This window comes from Chlorocebus sabaeus, chromosome 20, assembly GCF_047675955.1.
Source record: "Chlorocebus sabaeus isolate Y175 chromosome 20, mChlSab1.0.hap1, whole genome shotgun sequence".
Taxonomy (NCBI): domain Eukaryota; kingdom Metazoa; phylum Chordata; class Mammalia; order Primates; family Cercopithecidae; genus Chlorocebus; species Chlorocebus sabaeus.
The window spans coordinates 81,413,495-81,434,433 of record NC_132923.1 but is presented as its reverse complement, the minus strand read 5'-3'; the positions used below and the strand labels follow the sequence as shown (position 1 = coordinate 81,434,433).

At 45.4% G+C, this 20,939-nt stretch overlaps 1 pseudogene; it reads left to right on the top strand.

The window, feature by feature from the left end:
• Positions 1-662: 662 nt before the first annotated feature.
• LOC103224753 (aspartate aminotransferase, mitochondrial-like) lies at positions 663-1,978 on the top strand (annotated as a pseudogene).
• Positions 1,979-20,939: the final 18,961 nt, after the last annotated feature.

Genomic DNA, 20,939 nt, shown 5'->3' with positions numbered 1-20,939 from the left:
ACCATCAGAGATTCCCCACTCATACCTCTCTCTCTTTCTCTGCCTCATGAGGACACAGTGAGAAGGCAGTTGCCTGCATGCCAGGAAGAGAACCCTCATCGGGGAACCACATCAGCCAGAACCTGGATCTTTGACTTCTCAGCCTCTAGAACTGTGGGAAATAAATTTCTGTTGTTTAAGGGCTCTGCCTGTGAAATTTCATTATGGCAGTGTGAGCAGACTATGACAGTAGGAATCAAACTGATCAAGGGCAGGACTGTCTGGTCTTTAGGGGCTATTTCTCTAGAGGGAAGACTGATGACAGTGAGCATTTGAGTTCTACAACTGCTGCTGTCTGTGGTTCCAAACCTCTGCTCATCAAACATCATTCAGGAGGTTGGCCAGAGTGGGAGCATAGGGGTGTCAGGTTCCCTCAGGAGTTCCATTTCCATTGTCAGTATATTTAAGGGCATCAGGGTGTACACATCATGGGCTTGGTTAGCCTAGGTCCTTCCCCACATATTGGTACATTCACTCCAGGAGTGAAAGTCCCTGTGTGCGGCCTTCTGAACTGGTCATCCTGCCTTCCCTGTTAGTGTCCTGACTGCTTTTAAAAAGTGGGAGGGGCCCGCTTGCCCTCCACTCTGTTCTGCAGCTACTCAACTGCCCTCCTCCCATCCGCCATGGCCCTGCTGCACTCAGGTTGCGTCCCCTCCTGGATTACCACTGCCTTCCAACTGGGCCTTGCCATGGCAACCTCCAACAGGACTAGCTCCTGGTGGGCCCATGTGGAGATGGGACATCCAGATCCTATCTTGGGAGTCACCAAAGCCTTTAAGAGGGACACTGATGGCAAAAAGGTGAATCTGGGAGTTGGTGCCAACCAGGACAATATCTGAAAGCTTTATCTGCTATCTAACATCTGCAAGGCAGAGGCTCAGACTGCCACAAAATATTTGGACAAGGAATGTCTGCTCATTGGGGTACTGGCTGAATTTTGCAAGACATCTCTGCAGGAGTAGCCCTGGGTAAGAACAATGAAGTGTTGAAAAGTGACTGGTTTGTCACTATGCAGGCTATTTCTGGAACTGGGGCCTTAAGGATCAGAGCTAGTTTTCTATAAAGAGTTTTAAAGTTCAGCTGAGATGTCTTTGTGCCCGAACTATCCTAGGGAAATCACACACTTCAGGGATGCTGGCACACAGCTACAAGTTTATCAGTACTATGACCCCAAGACTTGTGGTTCTGACTTCATAGGCACTATGGAGGACATTTCAAAAATACCAGCACAAAGTGTTCTTCTCCTGCATGCCTGGGCCCATAGTCCCATGGAAGTGGACCCTAGTCCAGAGCAGTGGAAGGAAATAGCAATGGGATGAAGAAAAAGAATCTCTGCATTCTTTGATACGGCCTATCAAGGCTTTGCCAGAGGTGATGGTAACAAGGATGCCGGGGCTGTGTGCCACTTCATCAAACAGGGCATTAACATTTGTCTCTGCCAATCATATGCCAAAACATGGGCTTACAGTGAGCATGTGGGAGACTTTACTATGATCTGCAAGGATGTGAATGAAGCCAAAAGTGTGGAGTCACAGTTGAAAATCTTGATCCATCCCATGTATTATAACTTTCCTCTCAATGAGGCCTGGATTGCCTCTACCATTCTGAAAACTCCAGATTTATAAAAACAGTGGTTGCAAGAAGTGAAAATATGGCCCACTGCATCATTAGCATGTGGACTCAGCTGGTTTTCAACCTCAAGAAGAGTGAATTCTCCCACAATCCTCCTCTCAAGAAGGAGGATTCCTCCCACAACTGGCAACACATCACTGACCGAGTTGGCAAGTTTTGTTTCACAGGGCTAAAGCCTGAACAGATAGAGTGGCTGACCAAGGAATTCTCCATCTAGATGACAAAGGATGGCCACATCTCTTTGGCAGGGGTCACTTCTGGCAACGTGGGCTACCTTGCCCATGCTATTTACCAGGTCACCAAGTAATGTCCCTGGTGTGAGGGAACAGACAACTTTTCTGTTTTCAGCCTCTGCTCTTGTGAGCTTTGCACAGAGGATGAGGGAGGGTGGATGGTGGTAAATGGATCATTTCTTTCAACCACAATGTATAACTCTCAGTGACTGTGATTCTCAGAAAAGAACATGTGGTGACACAGGGCAGAGGCACCCATGACTGGCAACTGGAACTTTGTGGCTCTAAGCCAAACTCTTTCCCAACCTTTTATGGCCGAGTTTTCTGAAAGAGTTTACGTGTGCAAGAAAGTCGTAGCACCAAAAAAACCTTGTCAATCATGCCCTTGCAATATTTCAGAAGATTTAACTGAAGTGTCGTATGGTGTCAGGGGTTCCTTAGGAGAAACGGCACTCATTAGAGGCTTTGAGAGAAGACCTAGTTCTGGCATTAATAGTCAGCCTCATGTTTGTCCTCCCATGATGAAGCAACCTTATCAATACACTGTATTGCAGAAACTGTGTTTTATAAAAATGAATGAGCCACTGCAGCAAGGAAAATAAAAGATGCTGTTTCCCGTCTTATTGAAGTAAAAGAGAAGGCTCTCTCTTCTCTCTTGTTATTGCTGTTCTTTTCCTTATGCACACATATTTTTATCTAACCTAGATGTTCATCTCATTCTACTGCTTGTTTGATCATAACCTCATTTCTATTGGGATTTATTTAAGAACAAAGAACATAATTTTCTGCTCATGCCATACTCTCAGCTTTCTTGGCAAATAATAGTGGAGAGTAGAGTAGCACTTTATCTCCGCATCTTCTTCATCGATTGTGTAATTGTCTCCTGTTGGGTTGTTGCCTCTACCCAGTTAGACTTCCAGTCTTCATTGAATATGGTTGTACAGTCACAATCTCACACCATGAGTCAGGCGGTGCAGGATAGTGCCGGGAAAGAGGATATTCCGGGCTTCGTGAGCTGCCCGCTGGACTTAGGCTTCACCCTTTGGAAAGAGAGCCACAATCTGCTCTAATCATATAGACTTATTGCAGCTTAGTTTCTCTGTTAGAATAAAATTACTGTAGAACCCCCACCCCTCCCAAAGTGGGAGAACCCTGCTGTACTCACTCTTTAGTTACCATTCCAGTGCTCTCTAGACTTCTGTAGCTATGCCTCCAATGCAGATGACACTCCAGTCAGTGATGATAGGGCTGGCAATGATGATAAAAGGTAGTTTTTATTGAGTCTTTTGTATGTGGCAATTCAATTCATTTTAAACAAAGCTAATACTAACAAGCCTGGAGACCACAGGAAGGGTCTGCAGAAGATGATGTGCAATCACCTAAATTTTGAAGAATGAATAAAATGTTTACCTTATAGAAAAAGAAAGGAAAAAAATCCAGGCATAGAGAAGAGTCCAGACAAAGGTTTGAAGGTTGGATCTGGCAAAGTATATTCTGGGAACTCAGTTTGGCATGCATGGCTGAGGCAAATGGATCACCAGCTTTGGTGACAGGAGGGAACAGACAATTGCTTTTGTTGGGAAGGTAATGGATGAGGTGCTCATGGAGATAGCCAGTAAGGTGCAGGGTGTGGCAGAAGCATTATTTTCCCATATTCTTCAGTACTGCCAGATGCCTTCTGAGCACCTACCCTCCTGCTGATGTTGTTGTGGCTTGATTCTCTTGTGGGACCAGGCAATGGATGAGCTAAGTGTAAATGTCCTTCAATTAAACCAAGAAAACCTATTCTGGACACTGGGTTAAAGTGAATCCTGTGCTGTTCAAATTACAGGAAAAGACGAGATGATGTGGTGTGAAAAGGGGAAAGGTGAGAGAAGTAAGATTGATTGAGTGTCAGTATGAGCTGAGCCCCATGATAGACACATCATCCACAGAGTGTCATTTGATTTTAAGAGCCCCAGCAGGTTTGCACTAGTATTTGTAGATGAGAAGGTTCAGAGAATTTCCGCCCAAAGGAGGAAGTAGTGGCAACTGGATTTGAACCTAAGTTTGTGTCACCCAATTGTCTCCAGCTATTTGACTCTTTAGGAGGTCTTAGTTGACGTTCCTCTTTGGTAAACAATGTGCTGTGTGGATGCAAGTGAGTCATTTACACTCTGAAAGCCTCAGTTTCTAGACCTATACATCTGTCTCCTTAGAGGTTCACTTTTATTTTTCTCCTTGGACTCTTATAGAAATCAAATTTTCCTGACCCATGACAATCCTTCAAAAGTATGAAAATAGTATGCTTTCTCTGAATTTTTCTCATTTTCAGGCTAAAAATTCTTGCTTCTTTCAATTGCTTTTCCTCCTTGCTATTTGATTCTTTGCAGTTAATATATAGTTGCCCCCAAAGCTAATGATATCTTAGGTTGTACTAAAAGAAGCATAGTGCCTGAATTAAAGAAGAGGAACATTCTCCTCAGGTCAGAGTACCTCTGAATCAAGGATTCAGCTCTGAGGCCATGAAGCATGAGGGAGCCAGATGAATAAGTATGCATTTGAGAAGAATCTTCCATGGAACTGGTCTTGTTGACAAGGAAAGTGGAAATAAAATGGACCTTTCTTTATTCCTTTAATGCCAACACAGGAAGCTTTCTTCAGAGTCCCCCTTAAGACTATGTTCTGACAGTGTGGTGGCTCACACCTATAATCCCAGCACTTTGGGAGGCTGAGGCAGGTGGATCTCTTGAGCTCAGGAGTTTGAGACCACCTGGGCAACATGGCAAAACCCCATCTCTACAAAAAATACAAAAATTAGCCAGGTGTGGTGGCATGCATCTGTAATCCCAGCTACTTGGGAGGCTGAGGTGGGAGGATGGCTTGAGCCCAGGAGGCGGAGGTTGCAGTGAGCAAAATTATACCACTGCACTCTAACCTGGGTGACAGAGTCAGATCCTGTCCCCCACTCCCTCCCACAAAAAAAAAAAAGACTGTGTTCTGACAGGGCACATGAAATCTCACATTGAGATTCTGAGCAACTTCAAGGCTGTAAAGGAATACAGCTAAGGGGCTGGGGGACTAAGTGGAGAGGGTCTAAATCCTGACTCATGATGCAGAGCTTTGCATGAGCTTTTGTTCAATTTTTGGCAGCAGGTCTTTTAGCTGGACAACACTTTGATCAAGGCATAGCAAATGACAAGTAGGGACGTGAACCCATTTCTATCATTGGTTGGCCATGATCTTGTGCAAATCCTTTTCCTTCTCTGTGCCTCTGTCTCCTCATTTGCCAAATGAAAGCATTGGATTAGAATCTGCAAAGGCCAATTGGTTTCATTATATCAACATGTCGATGACTTGGAACATTATGTTGAGAAGCATGAGACTATATCTGGGCTCTACAGTAAAGAGCTTTGTGAGGGATTAACAATATTAGTCAGGACAGCAAGTGATATAGTTTGGATATTTGTCTCTGCCCAAATCCCATATTGAATTGTAATCCCCAGTGCTGGAGGTGGGGCCTGGTGGGAGGTTTTTGGATCATGGGGGTGGATCCCTTGTGGCTTGGTGCTGTCTTTTGTCATAGTGAGTTCTCATGAGATCTTATCATATAAAAGTGTTTGGCACATCCCTCCCCCGATCCCATTCTCTCTCTCTTGCTCCTGTTTTCGCCATGTGACAGGTCTGCTCCCCCTTTACCTTCCACCATGATTGTAAGTTTCCTAAGGCCTCCCTAGAAACTAAGCAGATGCCAGCAACATGTTTCCTGTAAAGCCTGCAGAACTGTGAGCCAATTAAACTTCTTTTCTCTAAGGGTCTCATGTTTCCGCGTTTCAAAAGTTTTTGGTGTTGGATATGTTGGATAGGTCAATTTTGAAATTTTTAGTTGAAATAAAATGAAAAGTGATAGGATTATGGGTATAATAGTAATAGATCATGTGGATGTGTCTAGTTGGGGCATTTCAGTGGAAGGATCATAACTTTCAGTCTTTAACTTAAAAGGTTAATGCTAGTCAGCTCTACAGTGATATTATAATATAGATGTTGCTCAATTTTCAAAGTGTTTTAGGGGTACCAGTTCAAGAACAATGGGTATGAAGCTATGATTAGATCTGCAGATTTCTGGGGATTGACCGTGGTAAAGACCTGGCCTTGTAGATATCAAGGTTGCCTGGTTTAAAAGTCCTGAGATAGCATCTGGCTTTAGGTCTCATGATGGTACAGCTCATGAATATAGAACATCTTCTGATGCAATTGATGCAAATTGATATTTCTATGGGGAGGACTACTTGATTATCAACTTCAAGTAGCCACAGTTCTCCTGGTTTTAAGTCTGTTGTAGGAATTACGTCTTCATGAAACTTTAGGTCTTCATAATCTGTGTAATCATAGCTTCAGTATCATTGGTGTCCTATAGTTTTGATGGTAAGGGAGGGGTTATAATTTCATCTATTATATATAATATACATAATGATGAAAGAGCAATTAAAATTAAGATAATAGCAGGTAAAATAGTTCATACCATTGTGTTTCTGTGAGTTTAGTTGTTAATATCAGGGAGATAATATAAAGTACTAATGAGCTCATTAAAAAAACAATTATTAGGGTGTGGTCACAAAAGTGAAGGAGTTCTGTGATAGGTGACATAGCATCTTGGAAGCCTAATTTAAATGGATATGCCCTGAAGATAGAAAGGGTTCTAACCTATAAATTACCTTTGACAAAGTTATGTAATTATTTTACTATAATAACTCTCAGCTGAGAAAGTCATCGTAGTTATGAAGTTGTCTTGAACCCAGTTTTGGGAGGTTCAATTTCTTCCTTTCTCTTATAGGTTTCACATAAGCAGGTTCTTCAAATGTGAGTTACGGTGGCAAGCAGCTGTAAAGTCATTCTAGGTTTGTGGTTGATAGTTCAACTACTGAAACGTCTCGTTTTGAAGCAAAGGCTTTTCAGATTATGAAGATTATTAAGCTTGGCCTCCCAGCTAACTTTGGTAGACAAGTCCTGGAGTGGTTTATGATTGGCTAGGTTTGGCTATGTTGGGCCTTGCCCAAATGCAAGCCAATCACTGTGGCCAGGAGAGAATATTTTGATTGGTTAGACTGAGGTCACATGCCCTCAATCTTGTGGCTAAGTGGGTAAAGGACTGACCAACAGCCCCACTTAGATTTCGTAGAATGGAGCAGTGCATTCTTTCTCTTAAAAGAAAACCAAGGAGCTATGCATGCTCAGCAGAAGGAGTTTGGGAAAGCCTTTTGGGTAGAAACAAACCTGTAAATACATACTAACTCCAGCTACAGGAGTGGGTAGAGGCAATTTGGCATCATACAGCTCACACATTTGCCATCACAGAATTCGATTCAGGCCCTGACAACCCTTAAATTCTATTCTTATGAGTAAATAGCTCAGAACAAATGGCACTGCACTGAAATTCAAGAGGCCCGCAATTGTCCATTCATTTTGAGTAATATGAATCAAATGAATGGCAAGGTTGGCTGTTATTCTTCTCTGCTCTTGGCCTCAGTTTACTCATGAAGGGGTTGATCTTGTCACCAGATGCTCTCTCGATGTTCCTCTCTGACATCCCTACCCCCTCCAGTGCCCTAGAATTTCACCTCAACAGGCCCTGAGCCAAGCCTACGTAGTGCCAGCAGGACTCAGCACTCTCTGCCTACCTGGGGATACTGTCTCTGAGCTGGCTTGTTGCCTTAGACCTGATAACTAGGGTGCCTGGGGTGAGGTCTCTGAACTCCAGCCTGCTCCTATCCTTGCCATGTTGGCCCCATCTCTTGGTTGGATAACAAACTTGTTTTTCTCCATCTTCACCAAAAGAACAATTAATCCCAAAGATTGGAACTGATAGCATTCTTTTATAACTCACTGAATCTGGTGCTAACGAAGCTCTGATGCTTCTTCATGTAGCTTTAAGGGGAATCACTTGGAATGCCCACCCCAAAGAGGAAGCACATCTGTAAATAGTACAGAGAAAAGAAATCTTCTGGGTTCTAGTCCCGTCCAGGGTGATTTCTTTGTTTCAAGCCCTGCTCTCTCCTTCATCCCATGTAAAAGCATTGTTTGATCAGATTTTTTTCACCATTGCAACCATTCCCCAGTTGCCACTGGGTGATTTACTGAGCGACATCTGTACCCTGGCCTCCTCATTCCTCTGAAGAATACGCTTTTGATGAGTGAACAACAATTGTAGCTTGTTTTCTCTAGTCCCATGGGACTTGGGGTTATTTGAGTTTAGAGGTACACAAAGACTTTATAAACACTGGGGATTTATAGCCACGATTGGCTGTGATTGCTTTGTTAGCTCATAGCAAGTGTTGGGTGTGAGGGCCTGATTCGGGGTTGGGCTGAGGAGCCTGAGCTGTGTCTGCCTCAGACACCTGTAGAAGATGAAGTTCAGCAGGAGAGAGGCAGTTACTCATCCTCCTGGCTCCGCATCCAATGACTTCACCACCAGAAAATCAGCCTTAAGGCCCTTGCCAAGGAGCGGGGCAGGAGAGCAATCAATATTTCAGTCATTGCCGACACTGCCAGCAAAAACAGAAAGGGAAGCGAGGGACGTGGACATTTTCTGAGCGCCTAACTCAGGATCTTGTTTCAATTTCACAATGTCCTAGTGAAGCCACTAATATCCTGCTTCTGTCTAAGAGAAGGAAACAGGCCCTATTGTGCAGGAGTGAAGCGCTTCTGTGAAGACACACATATGGATTAGTGCTGAGCTCTATCTCTGGTCCTCTCCCAGGGCTGCACCTAGAACTCAGAGGGCAGGTGACAAGTCACTGGGCTGAAAAGAAGAGGCCATGCAGCATGTCCAGCAAGCCTGGCACCACTGGCCCTGCTGGCCCTGGAACCCACTGCTCCAATTCTTGGATTCTGGTTATTAGCCCGTAAACTGGAGCAATTAGGGATCCTGAGGATCTGGTGGGGTGGGAAGGCAGGGAGACAAAAGGCAAGGGGAGCTGGCAGAGGAAGCATGCCAGGATGCCTAGTGCCCCCCGCCCACTATGGGAACAAGGGGCTCGTTTCTGGAGCAAACTCAGAGAGGCTTGCTCTTTCTTCCTCACACCAATAGGAGGCAGCAGAGAGCAGTAAGCATCTAGTCTTAGTTCCCCAAAAAAGCCCACTTTTGTTCCATTTCTTCAGTTTGTGATTTGGGCAAAGTCATTCACTTTTCTGGGCCTAAGTTTCTTCATCTAAATGGGAATAATAAACCCTTCACAAGGCTTTTGAGGCAATAATTAATCCCAAAGATTTGAACTGATAGCATGCTTTTATACACTGCACCTGGTGTTAATGAAGCCCTGGTCCCTTCCTCATGTAGCTTTAAGGTGAACTACTGGGAAGGCCCACCCAAAAGAAGAAGCACATTTGCAAATAGTATAAGGAAAAGGTATCTTCTGGGCTTTAGCCCTGCCCAGGCAGTCTAGGCAGAGATCATGGATTTAAATCACTTTATACATCAAACACAGGCCCTCTTAAATTTTAAAGCTTCTCAGGTCTGTTGTCTTGTACATAAATTTCCTTTAAATTCTTTCTAGAAGTAAGGAGACTATGAAAAATCAAATACAAATAAAAATAAAGGGATGATTATTGTAAAAATTTACCTGATAGTTGTTCTGAGACAACACATTTTTTTTTTTTTTTAAATCTTGGAATTATCAAAAACTTCTTGGAACTATAATTGGAAAGGGAGTGACATTCATTCACTTGAGAAATGCCTAATGATCGTCTCTACGTGCGAAAACACTTCGGACACATAAAGCTCCTGCCCTCATTGAGCTTCCATTTAAGTGGGAGATGTAGGCCTTGACTGTTTGAATTTAAGCGCATGTACATGGGTGTACCATTAAGTTTGGAGATTCTAGCAGGGGAGCGCAGCTACTTGTATGCCCTTGACCAAAGGCTGGTCCTCCTCTACTGGAGATGGTCATTCTCTTTGAGCGTGCAGCTTTGGGAGGGACCCACATGGAGCAGTGAGGGAGGAAGGGGACACCTGCCTAGCCAGCCAGGTCAACCAAATCAACCCTGGCAATCAATGGTTGATTGGGGTGACAGATGTCACAGCCAGATCACCCTCACATCCGAGTGTACCCTTAAGTTATTTAATTTTAATAAGTGTTAATAAGAAAGACTGACCACCCCAGGAATGTAGATAGGGAGACCTAACCCAGAATTGGAGAGTCAAAGAAAGTGATGTTCAAGCTGAAATATGAAAGATGAATAGGTGTCGGTGCAGTGGAAGAGAAAAAGCCATTCCAGGCAGTGGGAACAGCAGGTGCAGAAGCTACAAGGTGGGACAGTAATAAGGAAAGGCGTGTGCTGAAATGCCAAGAGTACACCTTGCCTAGACATAGACATTGAATAGTCATGACTTTTCTACCTAAATGAGGAAAAATGACCACAGAAATATTGGGTAGATTGAAAGTATAGAATTTTATTTTTAAATATTCATTGCCGATCAAAATCAATATCGTCAACTTTAGGATCATAAAAATGTATTTAGTGTAATTTTCTATGCTCATATGATAATATTTGGCATAAGGATAATGAGTTAGTGGAAACAAATTAATTTTCAAGAACAATTATTTAAGGACTATACTCTTAAAACTGAGTTTTCCTCTTGAATTTTCCATTCTGCCTGTCCTGACCATGATCTCATCGGTGGCACTGATTTGCCTTGTGACCCGGTTCCAGTGTATTTTTCTATATTTTTTCTTGTCCCCCTCTCCTTTCACTCTCTCTGTTCTGCACAATTAGGCCCCTGCGTGTTTTCCCCAGGACCTCACCTCCCAGCTCTCATACCTACACCCTGACCCCTCTCCTAGCTCACTTGTCTGTCTCTCTCCTACCTCCTGAATATGATCCCAGCCATCCTGCAGGCCCAAGAAAAACGCTACCTCCTCCTTCCTGGAACCCAGCATCGTGTTCCCCAAGCACACTCCCTGTGGCCACTCATGACAAGGAGCACATGCCCTGTCTCACATCAGGGTCATCTCTGTCTGTGCCTGTCTCTCATTAGACTGTGAGTCCCTTCAGGGCACAAACCACATTAACTTGAATCTTTGTGCTCCCTTTCAAGACTCAGTACAGTGTGGCTCCCGCTATGATGCATGTCACATCTAGTAGGTGCTTAATCCCAATTTATACCTCCCAGGCCAGCTGGGAGGGGCAAATGGGGGCAGCAAAAAGCGCAATTTGCAGGTGAGAAGGAACAGAGGCCCAGGCAAGGGATGGTCTGGCATCGGAGAGTGCATGGAGCCCCCTAAAGATGTCCAGGGATATGGGGGAGGGCCCTTGACAAGTGGTTGGGAATCTGATAACAGACAGTTAGAAGCCATCAAGTCAGCAGTGTAACCATTAGTCATACCTCAGGTGAGCCCACAATTGGTGAGACTCAGAGGATATTTGGGTTACATTTGTGTAATAAACTACGCACAAAGGAAAGCTTGGATAGTAAACATCGAGGCATTAATGACTATATCTGGGTGGATGGATTAGTGATTTTATTTTCTTCCTTTTGGTTTCCCTGTGTTTTCTGACTTTCCTGAAAGGAACATGTGTTGCTCTTATAATAAGAAAAAAAACAATAAAAGTTGTTTTTAAAAAATCAAATTACAGTACACATTTTGCTTGGGGACACGCTTAGGAGAGCAGGCATTTTAAACTAAGTGGTCGCCAAAGTACAAAATGTTACAGTCGATCCACACAGATGATTCTCTTCTCTCCCTCCCCATGGCCAGGAATTGGGCAAGCAGATCATATGGGAATTTACTTATGAATGTGGATAAGCCCCCTGTAGCGTGCTTGCACAGATGGCCATACCACGGATGAAGCAGTAATTAGCCATGTAAACTTGCTTTCTGCACAGTTTTACCAGCATCTACCTCTCCAGCTCCTTCCAGGAGGAGTCGCTGTGGCTCTCCTCTCCCTGGACTGGCCCCACTCATTTCCTGAGTCTTGCCTGGCCAGGACAGGACACACACGGTGGGCAGGAGGCCAGTATATGTGGCATGGTCCCAGGGCTTGATGTGGAGCAGTAAGGCCAGGGTAGCCAAATGCTCAGGAAGTCTCTGTTTTTAACCATCACCTCCATCACATCATCTGTCATTCGTGGTTTGTCATATTTATTTCTCCATTTCCTGTTGGAGCTTAAGCCCTACCTTGAATCCCAGTTTGTTTGGCAAGAGTCCTGACAGCCTGCCAAGCTCCTGAAACCCTGTTCATGCTGGAGCATCGTCCTGGTACCCTCTGACCACTGGGGACGGTCCTAAGGTAAATGACCACATCATCTGGGAGTTGGTGCTACCACCTGTTTGACTCAAGTGTCTCCTGCACCCAGATTCTGATGACTGTCCTTGAACCACTAGGTTGTGATACTGACACACTGACACCCCAGCCAGACTGACATCCACTAGATTCCCATTTGATTTTGCCACACCACAGGGCCAGGCCTAGTGGAAAGGACACTCTTTGTCTTGGCCCAGAAAGTCTTATGTCACCTGCTTCCTGCTTGTCCCCGAGCTCAGCTGGCAGCACTTTCCCTCTTGTTTCCTGCACTCAAGGGACATTGGCCTTCTTTTTATTTCTTGAACATGCTAAGCTTGTTTCTACCTCAAAGCCTTTGTGCATTCATTTGCTGTTCCTTCTACCCGGAGTTCTCATTCTCTGGGTCTCTTCAGCTGGTGGTTCTTTTCCATCATTAGGTCTCAGTTCAAAATCACCTCCACATAGAGTGTCTTCCCTGACAGACCTTGTAACTCTCCCAATCTCCCTTTGCCCTCCTTCCTCACCAAGGCCTGTCAGTGGGCCTGGGAGCCTCCTCTCCTTCCTCTCCACCATCCACTACCAAGGATGCCGCTTCAGTCTCTTGACTAGGGGCTGACAACCTTTGTCTGCTCAGATAGTACGTATTTTAGAGTTTGTGAGACATATACTATCTATGTTGCATATTTTCTTTTGTTTGTTTTACAACCCTTTAAACCTATAAAGACCATTCTTAGCTTTCAGTTCCACACAAAGACCACGGGCAAGATTTGGAATCTAGGCCGCATCTGAACAACGTGGCTCTAGATTGGCTCACCTTATTTTATATGCTTCACAATCTATCACCACCTGGAGTTATCTTGTTCATTTGTTATCTTGATATTGTTTGTCTCTCCCAGGAAATGACTGAGAAATGTATGTGTCTTGGATCTCTGGTCTCTGATACAGTGCCTGGCACATAGTAGGCCCATGATGTATTTTTGTTGGATGAAAAAATAAATAAATGAATGCATAGGTTTTGGAGGCTAATGAAGTTGGGTCGGAATCCACGCATGTCATTGAATCCCTGTAGAAATTAGGCAAATCACTTAACATTCTAATTTTCAATGTTATCATGGGCAAAATGATAATAACAAAGCTCCCTTGCTGGGTTGCTGGGATGATGGATTGAGAGGATACTCACAAAGCACCCCGCCAGGAGAAGGCTCTCAGTAAACACCAGCTCCCTTTGGCACACTTTCTCCAGAAGGGACAGCATCTCTTACTTGTTTATCACCCAGTCCTAAGTCTGCTCCCTCATCCTCCCTTGGTCCAGCCTCATCAAGGTCCCAGCATGCTTTGTGGCAGAGCCTCTCCAAGTATGATGAACCTCTTGGAGCAATAAACAGAGTGTTTACAGCAGAGATTGTTGCACGCAGTTGGGATGGAGGCCATGAGTGTGATTGATGGAAGCTGAGAGCATGGAGCTATCTGGTGGGGATGCAGATCCCCTTGGATTTAGAGAATGGCCTCCGCCCCTCCTTGTCCCTGGCCAGGCCTGGCTCTAGCTTTGATTGTAATTCCCCTGACTTTTTGGAGAGAGATGGGAGGAAACAGCACAGCCAATGAAGAGCTTTCCAAACTCCCCCCAGGGAAGCTTTTTGCTTCATGAGCTCCAAGGAACTGGAACAAGATCCTCAGAGTGTGCATGCTGCTCAGCTGTCGCCACGTGGAGGGTCTTGGAGGAATTCTACAATCCCAGAATGTCAGAGCTGAAGGGAGTTGAGAGACCCTGTGAACTCCTCCTCCCTCCTCACTGAGATCTGTCCATGGGCCTTGGAGACTCCTCTCCTTCCTTCCTCTCCATTATTGCCCCATCCAGCCTTGTTAGCTCTCTCCTGGTGGGTCTGGCCTAACTGCCACTGTGATGTCCCTTCTAGGTCATTCTTTTTGCTCTGGAGTCACCTCTCTAAGTCTGATCAGGTTAGTCCCTACTGAAAACCCTTGGATGGACCTCATTGCCTCTGGATGAGGTCTAAATCCTTAGTCCATTTGTGATGTCGTCCACAACCTGGGACCCATCTATCTTTCCCCCATGCACTGCGCTCCACTGTCCCAGTCTCCTGGGTTTCAAGCACACTTCAGCCTTCGAGCTCTGTTGGATCGAATGCCTCCACTCCTGTAAGATGGGCCTAGACCTTCACTCCTGCCCCCTTCCAAGGTTGCACAGCACTCTCACTGGTCCTTTCGAGTAGCTCTCTTGACACACGGCTCTAATTCATGTTACCAGTAGCTAACACTTATCAGCTGTTGACCATGTGCCTGGCCTTGATCTGCCCTAAGTACCTTAAGGTTTAAGTCATTTGCTCTCAACCAGCCTACAAGTTAGGCAATTATTATTACTATTTTAGAGACAAAGTGAGGGGCTACAGTGTAAAGTCACTTGCCCAAAGTCACATGGCTAGTGATGGGGCGGGGGGTTTGAACTTGAACTCAGAGTGTAACTGCAGAGCCCACACCTAGTGCACTGAGGTCATGAAGATACATCAGACGTGGCTCCTGCCCATAGGAAATCCCAGTCCGTGAAAGCCAGGGACAAGAGAGATGGTATGACTTAGTTAACATGAAGCCTGGCCCAGAGGAGGGGTGTGACTCCTGCTTATTCTTATAAGGAGCACCTGATCAAATATGACTTTTGTCCAAACTGCCTGGTCCACACAGGAGTGAACCAGGTCCCAGAGGGGACATACGTTGCTCCAGGTCATGAGCCATGCTCATTCTAGGGTCCAGGTGCCTTTCTTTCCTTGTCTCAGGGAAATCTGTTCCAGGACTGGATATGGGCCCTGCTTCTGGGAGAGGGGCATGGCGTGGCTATTTCCCAAATTTGTATGTGCTCAGTCCTTTCAGCCTCCATCGGTTGTAGCTGTGGGCCGGCTGCTGCCTGTCCACAGTCCTCACAAGGATGATTCAGAACGTCTGCTGATCAGGTTGGTCTCAGGGGGATCTCTCTGTAAACTAGCACCCATGTGGAATCCAGAGTTGAAAATGATTTTATGTGTTACAGATTCTATGTGTGTATCCTTTATAATGCATCATATTTGAATCTCCAACATGCAAACCTGATAAGCCCTCCCTCTCAAGAACCTTCAGTGGCTCCCTAGTGCTTTCTGAATTAAGCTCAAATTCATTATCCTGGCTTTCAAACCTTTCCCAATCTAAATGCTGCTTATCTTTTCACTGCACCTATAAATATTCTTGACATCACAGTCAATCGGGACTACTTGCTGCAGGGAAGTACTATGGGTAAGGATGTAAGGGACAAATACTTTGCCGTCCCACACTCTGCGTCCTGTCTCAGCCCTGTCTGTTTACCTGCACGAGCTTGGGTTCAGTACTCCAAAACCAGAGCCATGCCCATCACAATACGCTGCCTCTCTGATCTCCAGGAGGCACCAAAAAGTAGTGGGCGAGTATGCAGAAGGCCCCAGTGCCTGGGTGGTCTGCTGGAGGCAGAGAGAGAAAGAGGGGCAGCTTTCACAGTGCCAGGACATATTAGGGTCTTTGAAAATTTATGACTCTTTACCCTTCTTTCCTCCTACCATGTTTTGAATTCTGTCAAATGAGGGTGGCATTCTGTTTAGGTGACTTACAAGTAAGTGCCAGCTAAGGGTGACCCAGAGACTGTTTAGGTGGAGTTCAAGTTCTGTTTATGAGAGTCCTGAGCTCCATTTTCGTAGTTCTTAGGGTGTCCTGTCAGAGGACACACACTTTCTTGCCGGCGCAGGCTGCCGAGAGCCTGCAGATGCACAGTTGACCCCACTCGAGCACTGGCTGTGCCTCTGCTGTCGGGAAGGCTGGGAGGGGAGGGCTCGGGGCTCCTGGCAGGTATGCTGCTGATCTCTTAGTGAATATAATTTTCGCTGGACAGATGTTTTCTGCTGGTGGAAAGAGAAATAATAACTGTGCTGGGACCCCCCACTTTCATGGCTGGAGTGTCGCCAGCACTAAAATAACAGCTCTCTTTCGAGTGTGTATATACATTCTTCCAGCCCGGCCAGTGGCTGCGGGCCACCCTGAGTCCACACAGAAATGTGTGAGTGTGTGTGAATGAGTGTGTGAGTGAGTGTGTGAGAGAGTGGGTGTGAGTGTGCTCATGCATGCGTGTGTGCACATGTGTGTGTGCACGTGTGTGTGTGAGTGTGTGTTTGTGTGTGCATGTGTGTGTTTGTGAGTGTGTGCATGTGTGTGAATGTGTGAGTGTGACTGTGTACGTGTGTTTGTGTATGTGAGTGTGCACACGTGTGTTTGTGAGTGTGAGAGTGTGTGTGTCCACACATGTGTGTGCAAATGTGATGGGATCGAATGTCCAAATCCTAACTGGCTTCAGGCCCACTTCAGAAATGCCTTCTCTTCCAGGAAGCCTCCCCAGACCACTCAGCTGGAGGTAGTCGTGTTCTTTGGGAGCCTACTTCTTCCCCCCGGTATTACAGGAGGCCTGGCCAAGCATGCAGCAAGTACAGCCTGGAAAAATGGCACTGAATTGGAATCTAGCATCATCATTTAAGAGCTGTATGATCTCAGGTCCCAGTTTCCCTACGTTAGAGTAGGAATAACAATGCACACCTGCTAGGGTGATTCTGAGATATTAATACAGTAACATATATGTGCCCAGTAGAGAGAATGCCTTCAATCGATGTTAGCTGCCCTCCCTCCCGGACTGTTGCCAGCTTTGTGAGGGCAGCACCCAGGATCTTCTCTCGTAATCTCTGTCTGTGCTGGCTTCACCAGTTCCTTAGGGAAGGCAACGAATCCATACAGTCGTGCATTGCTTAATGACAGGAATGTACTCTAAGTCACGCTTCCTTAGGCAATTTCATGGCAGTGCGAACATCATAGACTGTACTTATACAAAGCTAGATGGTGATGCCTACTACACACCTAGGCTATGTGGTATAGCCTAGTGCTCCTAGACTACAAACCTGGACAGCATGGTACTATGCTGAGTGCTGTAGGCAGTTATAACACTGTGGAGAGCATTTCTGTATCTAAACATAGAAAAGGCACAGTAAAAATACAGTATTGTAATCTTATGGGACCGCTTGCGCATACGCTGTCCGTCATTGACCAAAACATCAGTATGTGGCGCGGGACTGTAAACGCCTTGGGAGAATGGTGTTTGCTTGACATACACTAGCGAACAAGAAAGATTTGATGTCAAAGTGAAAAATCAACTGAGGGACTTGAGAAGCTTTTGGCTTATCAAGCTTAGCAATTGGCTTTATATTCATTCGTTTTTCATTTATATGGTAAATATGTTACTAGTTTGAGTGACTTGAGTGTATTGGTTAATGCAAAAGCCACAGCATGATGGAACTAGTAAGGATTTTAGTGACAGGTCACCTGGTCACTGTGTAGAGAGGGGCAGTGAGTTGCTTAAAGACACATAGCCATGTTATGGCTAAGCTGGGTTTTGCATCAAGGACTCCTGACTTTCAGATCATTACAGGACAACACTTATCTCCATCAAATGTATAGTTTTGACGGAGGCCAGCTCTGGGTGTGACAGTCCCAGCCCTTTCAGTAGCTTTCTGCCTTGGAATGACACTTTTTGGGCTTCCACGCGGTGTCCCCATGACTGATGTAGGAGTGGAAAGTGCGATGTTTACTTTCTTTCCTCCATTTCCCCTGTGACGGAAGAATAAAGAATTCTTTGGTGCCTGGCAGCCCACACCACCCGGCTCCGCTTGAACATGAAAGAGTGCAGGCAGCCGCTTTCACTTCTAATTTGTCTCAAGCGGAATAATCCAAAAGGTGGATTTCAGGGGTTTCCTGGAGACAGAAATGCTACCTACCCTGTGGCCTACGTCTGAAGGGGAACTTTCATGAAATACAGCTCAGGTATTTGATGTCGCCTGGACAGAATAATGAAACACTTCTTACAGGCAATTTATGAGTCTGAAAAACAGGCAGCTGACTTTCAAAGGCAGACGCCACAGTGCCAGCAGGTTTCTCTTAAGGTCAAGGCAAAGATGAAAACCTGCCTGAGGCTAAGTGGAGGGAGGTTTGCATTTGGGCGGGTGTCATGGATTTCATTTCAAGCTGTTGGCACCTTTTGCCACACCCCTTCTGCATTATGAGGAAAAGACCACTGGACTTGAAATCACAGGTCTGGAGATGAATTCTGACTCCACCACTTACCAACTGTGTGACCTTGAGAGGTCACTTGACCTCTCTGAGCACAGGGTTCTCATGATTACAATTAAAGAAACACTCTCACCTCCAATAACTATTATGCATATTAAACGTGAAAGTGCTAGACTCCTAATAGGAAGGCAAAGTGTTAAACATAAAATGAATGCAAGTGTTTACCACATATGTATTTTGCCAAGGAGTAAAATAATAAAAAGGTGAATATTTATTGAGGGCCTGCTATATGCTACAAGTTAGGGAACCTGGGGCCTACTGCTGGCCCCATCAACAACTTTCTGTGGCTTTTGATCAAGTCATGTTTTCTTCTTTCTAGGCTTTGTTTCCCCTATCTAGTAATAAAAGCTGACATTTACTAAAGACTTACTACTTGCCAGGAACTGTGAAAATGACTTATGTCTCTCTCCCTCTTTTTCTTCCTTCCTCCCTCACTCCTTCCTTCCTTCTTTCCTTCTTTCCCTCCCCTCCCCTCCCCTCTCCTCCCCTGCCCTCTCTTCCCCCCCTCCCCTCCCCTCTCCTCCCCTCTCTTACCCCCCTCCCCTCCCCTCTCCTCCCCTCTCGTCCCCCCTCCCCTTCCCTCCCCTCCCCTCTCCTCCCGTATCTTCCCCCCTCCCCTCCCCTCTCCTCCCCTCTCTTCCCCCCCTCCCCTCTCCTCCCCTCTCTTCCCCCCCATCCTCTCCCCTCCTCTCCCGTCCTCTCCCCTCCCCTCCCCTCCTGTCTTGTCCTCTCCCCTCCCCTCCCCTATTCCCCCTCTGCCCCCTCCCCTCCTCTCCTCTCCCCTCCCCTACTCCCCCACTCCCCCTCCTCCCCCTCCCCCCTTCCTTCCTTCCTTCCTTCCTTCCTTCCTTCCTTCCTTCCTTTCTCCCTCCCTCCCTCCTTCCCTCCCTTCCTCCCCCACCTCTCTTTCTAATATATTGCCAAGCACTGTTCTAGTCGGATACAGCAATGAACAAAATGGACAAAATTTGATGCCCCTGCATTTATATTCTAGCAAGGGGTACAGGAGATAAACAAAATAAATAAGTAATTTTTACAGTACTTTAGAAGGTAATGAGTGCTGTAGAAAAAATAAAAGCATAGAAAGAGATAGGGCCTGGATGCGGGAGGTGTAATTTTACATAGAGTAGTCAGGCATGGCCTCACTGAGAGGGGAACATTAAGCAAAGATGTGAAGTGGGTGAGGGTAAGTGTCTGCATTTGGGGCAAGGCTTTGCAGGGAGTCAGAAGGGCAAGTGCAAAGGCCTTGACTGGGAGTGTGCACAAGGTGCTGGAGAACAGCAAGGAGCCCATGGTTGCAGCAGAGGGGAGGGAAGGTGGGCAGAGAGGAAAAGAACTCGGTGGGTGCAATGGGGTTGAAATGGGGAGGCTGAGATGGGAAGCTAGTGAAGGTTTTTTTATTATTATTATTTTGCTTTTTTGAGTTAACCAGATTTTTATTTTAGAAAAATCTTCCTATTTTGACCTTTCTCAAGAAGCATTCTTGTTCCTCTCCCAGCAGGAAGCTCTGCCTGTAAAACCTTGGCCTGAATTCCACCCTTCACCTTAGCTCTCTCCCCTTCTCTCTCGTCTCTCAGGGCTCTTTTCTGCCTTCAAGAGTTTTGAACAGGTAAGTGATGAGATTGCTCCTTATGTTTTAAAAGAATCATTCGATTATGTCTTCCAGCTCTCTGAGGTGGGTTTTATGATCCCTGGTTAAGTAGTTTTTTTCTTTCTGTATAGGACAGGATTAAAACCAAAGGCCAGAATACAGGTGTCAATTTCTTTCTGGCCGGAAGACCCCAGTATCCTGACAGTGGTGCTCATTTGTTGGAATGAGCCCTCAGGCCACACAGGACACATCACTCATGAATGTCCGTGGTGACCCTTCACAGAGGTGCCATATCCTGCTCAGTCTGTCTCCAGATTTTCTAACTGTACCCTTTCTATGGTCTAATGTGAAAGTTTCCTCCCCTAGATTTTAATAATTTTAAATAGTAGCGTATATAGGATAACACTTCTCAAACCTCGTCCTCAAAATTCCAACACCTCCCAACTATGGTTTAGTAATTACCAAGAAATAAAATGAGACAAATTAAAAAAAGGTTTCCTCCTCTAAGAAGACTTTGTGATTCCTCCAGTAGCCTGAACTTCTGCGTTATTTAATCACAATATCCATTATGCAGTTTGCTTCTCAAAAGCAAAAAGTGCCATGTATTACTGAAAAGTGCCCTGAACTTGCGAATAAGAGACCTAGACTTTTTTCTATCCTCTTCCTCCTCCTTATCATCAACATTATTATGGTGCTTTAAAAAATTATTAAACCCAGATATCATCTGGAGTTTCCAACATCCCATTAAACCACTATTTCATGGTCTGTGGGCATTTAATATCCTCTTTGAGGTTCTGCAAATTCTCAAAGGTGCTGTGGTTTTCACGGTCATCTCTGCTTTAGGTTTCTATGTTAGCATATGCTCTCTGTATTCTGCCATGTCTAGAACTAGGCAAGAAACTCAAGCTCTTTCTTGAAAGGAAACACACTTGCACAAAGCTTTCACGAATGTAGGAGGTTTCATTAAAGACTTGTTACTCAATGGGATCACACAGCACAAACAG